The sequence below is a fragment of the Triticum dicoccoides genome, chromosome 4B (genome assembly GCF_002162155.2).
Source record: "Triticum dicoccoides isolate Atlit2015 ecotype Zavitan chromosome 4B, WEW_v2.0, whole genome shotgun sequence".
Lineage (NCBI taxonomy): Eukaryota > Viridiplantae > Streptophyta > Magnoliopsida > Poales > Poaceae > Triticum > Triticum dicoccoides.
The window spans coordinates 54,010,191-54,016,233 of NC_041387.1; the positions used below are offsets into that span (position 1 = coordinate 54,010,191).

General features: G+C 39.7%; 1 long non-coding RNA gene across 3 annotated transcripts; it reads left to right on the plus strand.

Annotated features, from left to right (window-relative positions):
• Positions 1–1,248: 1,248 nt before the first annotated feature.
• LOC119294961 lies at positions 1,249–5,489 on the plus strand. 3 transcript variants are annotated; one of them, XR_005143619.1, is made up of 7 exons: positions 1,249–1,789; positions 1,892–1,954; positions 2,765–2,891; positions 3,494–3,625; positions 4,723–5,082; positions 5,179–5,206; positions 5,294–5,489. It is a non-coding gene; the product is annotated as an uncharacterized LOC119294961 (long non-coding RNA). The 3 variants fall into 3 exon arrangements; XR_005143618.1 differs by having other exon boundaries at positions 4,723–4,873; positions 5,023–5,082; positions 5,179–5,489; XR_005143617.1 differs by having other exon boundaries at positions 5,179–5,489.
• Positions 5,490–6,043: the final 554 nt, after the last annotated feature.

A 6,043-nucleotide genomic window follows, 5' to 3' on the forward strand; every position in this document is an offset into this window, starting at 1 on the left:
CCATAGGAGGGAGGCTAAACAGCCCACAAGGGGCTGGTGCGCCCCCCACAAGGGAGGAGGCCGAATTGGACTAGGGAAAGGGGCGCCACCCCCTTTCCTTTTCCTACTCCCTCTCCTTTCCCCTTTCCACCTCCGGAAGAAGGAAAAAAGGGGGGCGAATCCTAGCTACTACTCCCTCCGTTCGGAAATAGTTTTCATTGAAATGGATGTACCTAGATGTATTTTATTTCCAGATACATTCATTTTAAAGACAAGTAATTCCGAACGGAGGGAGTAGGAGTGAAGTCCTAGTATGACTCCTCCCCCCTTGGCACGCCCCTTGTGGTCGACCTCTTCCCCTCCTCCTTTATATATGGGGGCAGGGGGCACCCCTAAGACACAATATTGTCTTAGCCGTGTGCGGTGCCCCCCTCCATCGTTTACTCCTCGGATAGTATCATCGTAGTGCTTAGGCGAAGCCCTGCACGGTTCACATCATCAACACCGTCATCATGCCGTCGTGCTGACGAAAGTCTCCCTCGACCCTCTGCTGGAACAAGAGTTCGAGGGATGTCATCGAGCTGAATGTGTGCTAAACATGGAGGTGTCGTACGTTCGGTACTTGGACCGGTTGGATCATGAAGACGTTCGACTACATCAACCACGTTAACTAACACTTCCGCTTTCAGTCTACGAGCGTACGTGGACACACTCTCTCCCTCTCGTTTCTATGCATCTCCTAGATAGATCTTGCGTGATCGTAGGATTTTTTTTTGAAATTGCATGCTACGTTCCCCAACAATAGGCTATGCAATGATATTGGATCTTGAAATTGGAATCGGTTGAAATTGGAATTCCATCAAAAAAATTATCCTGTGCTTCTAGTTCATCGTGATCAGAATTATCTATATCTATACCTATACTAATCACAGACTCCCAAGAAATTACCACGTTAATTAGAAATTATGAGCCGTTAATCTGGTGGGACCAAATTATTACGGTGTAGATTTAGTTAAAATTTTGCTCCGTTGCAAAAAAAAAAACGCATCAAAGCCCATGATTTTTTGCATCGGTTGTAATAAGGAATCCATCTAAAACATGGTTATACTATTACTAATCCAATCGATTATTCCCAAAAAACAAATCTTTAAATTTCAAAGAAAAACTGAAGCAATCTTTATCTCTTTCACGGCAAAAAAAACTCAACCTGCTCATATACTCCCTCCGTATCCTTCCATAAAAACAAAAGGGAAAAATCCATATCTTCTTTCCTTCGGCCCCGAGCAGCCGCGCCGCCGGAGCTTGCGAACCCCGCTGCCACCTCGACTCCTCCGCGTCCGGTGCGATGCCGGAGAATCCGTCGCATCTGGGCGAGCTTACCATCGAGAAGCAGCCGCCGCGCTGTCCTCCTGCTTTGACTTTTCCCGTCCTTCCCTGCTCTTCTCTCACCTTTCTCTGCCTTGCCTCCACAGGGAGACCGGGACGCCGGCGGCACGCGGAACGACACCACCCCAACTGGATCCACACCCTCCTCCATTGCCTGCTCTCGAGTCATCAGTCCTCGGCTCGAATCGGTCTTGCTGGTAGCCGTCGTTGCCAAATCTTAGCTTGGCCGCCCGCTGAAAGATCCAGCAACCTTGCGCCTCTCACCGTCGATGGCGGTAGGAATGACGGAGCCGTGCATGTGGCGGCGCGCATGTGGTGCGAGCGGAGCAACCGCCTTGCAGAGCGCCTGCAGGGCTGCAGCGCGCTCTGCCTCGAGCAGCACGCATGGGTCGCGACTGAGACGTCAGAGGAGCTTCAGCAGAAGGTGGTGATCCAATAGTACTCCTTCCAGTACAACACTAACCTATGCAAAGTGGACCTTTGTCTCCCCTGCCTAGCTCCAGTCTTTGATCCATCAATGTTTTAGGTAATGTGTACAGAGAACGAGGATGCCAAGCCAAATTTTTTCAACGAGGATTTCAAGTTTGAGGTAATATTGTTGCTGACCCAACTGTTCATATTTTAAAACCATTTTGTTTTTTGGTGACGGTCGCCTCTATATCAACTCAGCAGGGAAGTATCTATCTGTTAGTGATATTTCTGAGATTTGTAACCAGATTTGTGCCAAGTGCATTGCATAATATATCTCTAATAGGTCCATTGCTATTTATGAGATCTTCCATCAATTTTTATTACAACAGAATTTTTTTACTTAACACATATATAGTATGCACTGGACAACTGATATATACGATGATTGATAACAATTACTTCAGGATATCCATTCTGCTATATTTTACATACTCATCAAAATTTGTGACATCTAATCTGGTAGAGAAAACAGTCTGATATATTCTTTTTTCTTTTGCGAATTCAGTCCGAGATATTCTCTTCTTCCCTACAAACAATTCTGTATTGACGAGTTAGCATTCAATGTGATTCAGTTTCCAGCCATAGATTAGTCTTATTACGAGCTACCTAGAAAGTGTTTAGGCTTTTAATTTCAACTATGGTCATGGACTGTGCACACAATTCACAGAATGAAAAACTGTATCAAGCATTAGTTTTTACATGCGTGAAGCATTTTACAATAAATTTCCTATTATTCATCAGCTAGCGGAATGAATAGACACTGTATGACAAGGCGAACAAGCACACTAAATATCACGAGTCATAATAATTCCAAGCTATTTTTACAAAAGCATTTCACTGGAACATGTTGTGATTACCTTTTTCTTAAGCTTCAGAAGGTTATCTTGGATTGAAAAGACAATGTGTAACTTTTCACCTTTTTTAATAGTTCTGAAGACCGTTAGAGATATGAACTGGTGGTGAGTTCAATGATATCCAAAATTGTTGGTCAAACATGAAAGGATGCACATTCGTTTTTGAAGACTGAAAAAAACGTTTCATGAAGCAACCTTGAGGTATCAATCAAGTCTCACTTTTTGATTCGTTGTTTGCCATTTGCATGGTGTGTATCATTTTTGGTTGTTGTTAGAAGGTAGACTATCAGAAAGTGTCTCGTGCTGATTATAATTTTGTTCACCATAGATATATAAAGTTTGTTGTTCAATTTATGAACTGCACTGGTCTAGATACTATTGTTGAAAGTTGATGCTGACACCCAGTAAGATCCTCCTGGAGCTGCCTTCTCTGAGCATATCTCCAATTATGCATCTACTAATTCACATCATAAATGTTAGTTTTCTGATAGGCTTACTATACACAATTATTGCTGCTTACTACAGTTTTTTCCTCTTGAGGAAACAACACCAAGGCACCCGTTGAGTATTTGTCAGTTCAACTGATATTCCACTTTTGCATATTGTAGTACTTCCCATAGTTATTTCCTCTCAGGAAACAACACCAAGGCAATATATTTTTACCCTGTTTATAACGGCCTAATTGTTTATACACACAGACACACACACACGCACGCACACACACTCACACACGCACACACATATAAACTTTTCCTAAACTACAAAAGACATTATTATTTTTCTGATTAAAGTCTATGTGACAGGTGCCGCCATGGCAACATCCATGAGACTATACAGATCCTGAGGGAAAGAGTTGCGATGGGCCGATGGCGCATCTATTCACACCATGGACATTCATCGCCTGCTACTGATGCGCCCACTCTGAAGGCAAGCAAGTATGTATCTTAAGTTCCATGCTGCAGTTAAAATTTAATCATATTAATATTATCTCTGATATCGTGGACACAACATAGATTTTGCAAGCAAAACTTTATCAAGCTAGATTTGTTGCACGTGCACTACATGTTGATGTAACTGGGCTGGACAATTTTTGTGTTTTTCCATCATGTTGAAAGTTGTCCCTGATGTACGTACATTATTATCCTCCATGCAAGCGACGAATAGCTGATGTTTGGTAATAGTTACTTCATGGTATGTTGCACATTCCTCTAAATTTGCGAGATCTGAGATAGTAGAAACAAACATCATGATCTTCTGGCCTTGCCTGATGCTTCGCTATTTGAGGACCATATATTAAAATGGATTTAATTACCAGTCTATGCATCTGATGCGGAAAGTTTTAGGATTTCAGTATATGTTTAGTTATGCTCTTACAGTTTATGCAAGTGAATTAGCAGAAAAAAATTGCAGGAACTATTGTTTTTTTTCATAAATGTGAAGCATGTACAACTATTTTTCTATTGCAAAAAAAGCATTCCTTGCTCCAAGCGAGCCAGCACACAAATAAGAGTGACTCCAAGCTTTTTTTGAGAACTGAGTTAGTTACGTTATCCGTAAGAGTATCTTAGGTTTTAAGTGACAATCTCCAAACTCTCTCTGCATTATTAATTTAATTTTTGTAAATACTATGAAGACTAGAACTTTAAGAATTAAACCAATAAGTGTATTTAGTGAAGTCAGAGGTCTGTTTGGAATATTCTTAGTGCAAGTCTGACATGAAAGGAGGGCTGTCGTTTTTCCATGACTGACTGGTGCTTCATGAAGCAACGGTCATAATATTAATCAAAGTCGAAGCCTTTGTCTAATCTCCTTTTTGTAAAACATTATTTTTGTAATATTCTTAACTTAATTAATGATCACTTCCATTATGCTACCATTTTATGCGCACCATGTTTTTAAATGCAATAGCCCACAACGAAATAGTTAACTATACATCAATTTCTCTTGAAGTTAGAAGGAAGTCTCTGTTATTTGTAATTTTATACACCATACATCTATGAAGTTTCTTATTTCTTATTTAACTCTTCTATAGAAGATGCTATTCCTAAAGGTTGTTGTTGACACCCAAAAAGCTCCTCGGTAGACATGTTCCTCTCCGGCACATCACTTGGTGGATCTAGAGGGGAAACCATCAGCTTATGAAAAAGGGCAACTAAACTGGCTGCTATTGTTCCTTACCAAGAGTAATTTCCCCAGTGCCTAACATACAATTTGGTTTGTTGCATCATGATAAGGTCTTCATGATGTGCACAGGCATGCGTATTTTTACATTTAATCTGTTTTCCTATCTTACATCCATGCATTCACATATTAGAGGATAAATATGTTGCAGGCTCTTATCTACATGCATGAATGTTAAATCTGTATCCAATGGTAAAGTTGGCTTTATCAGGTGACCTGGGCTAGACCTTTCCACATATATACTGTATTATTGGCGCACAATATATTTCTATTCTAAATTTTTGACTTTATCAAATTTATATTGCAGGAAAAAGGATCATGGAATAACATGCGAGGTGTATATTGTTGTTAGCATCTGCTTATTTTGATGCATTCTATTTGCATACATATACCAAGTTTTTCGTCAAATACATATATTGCAGGACAATGGATGATCGAGTAGCACTCAAGATGGCAAGGTGGTTGAGATTTACGAACTGTTGTATCTTGAGGACTCATGATGCAGTTGTATGTTGATACATGTAGATTTATGACTATTGCCATATCATCCAGTGTATCTATCTATCTATGCCTCCTTAACTTCAACATATTTACCTTGAATAATTATGGTTTAATACATGTTCTTTCTCTATTAGTGATCTGAGTTTTATTGGTTTACACCCCCTTGGTTCAAACATTATTATTCTCTACTTTAGACATTTATATAACTAAATAACTTTTAAATGCCTAAAAATATATTACTTTTGTTTTTTACTAGGGGGAGAACATATTGATATATCAATGGAAAAAAGTAAGTTCTGAAATATGTTATAGTACAATAGTACATCATGTGCAAACGTCGGCTGGGCATAGAACTTGGCCAATTCTAAAGGTGTTCAATGATGCAATTCACTTAGTACCATTCAAACAAGCACTGATTTAAGAAACTATGAATGAGGAACTATTTGAAGGAATGTACTTCCTTTTAGTCCTTCGGTTGGGCAAAAAACAAGTGGTTTGAAATAATAAACATGCAAGTCTATCATGTATTATTCCTACATATTTCACTTCCAATATATAATATTTGCTTTGTGATTGTTTGTGTAAATGTGTAAATAATGTACTAGCCCGTGCAGGTGCACGGGTTGGCGACTAGTATATATAATTTTGGCCTCGTGAAGGAGAAATTATCG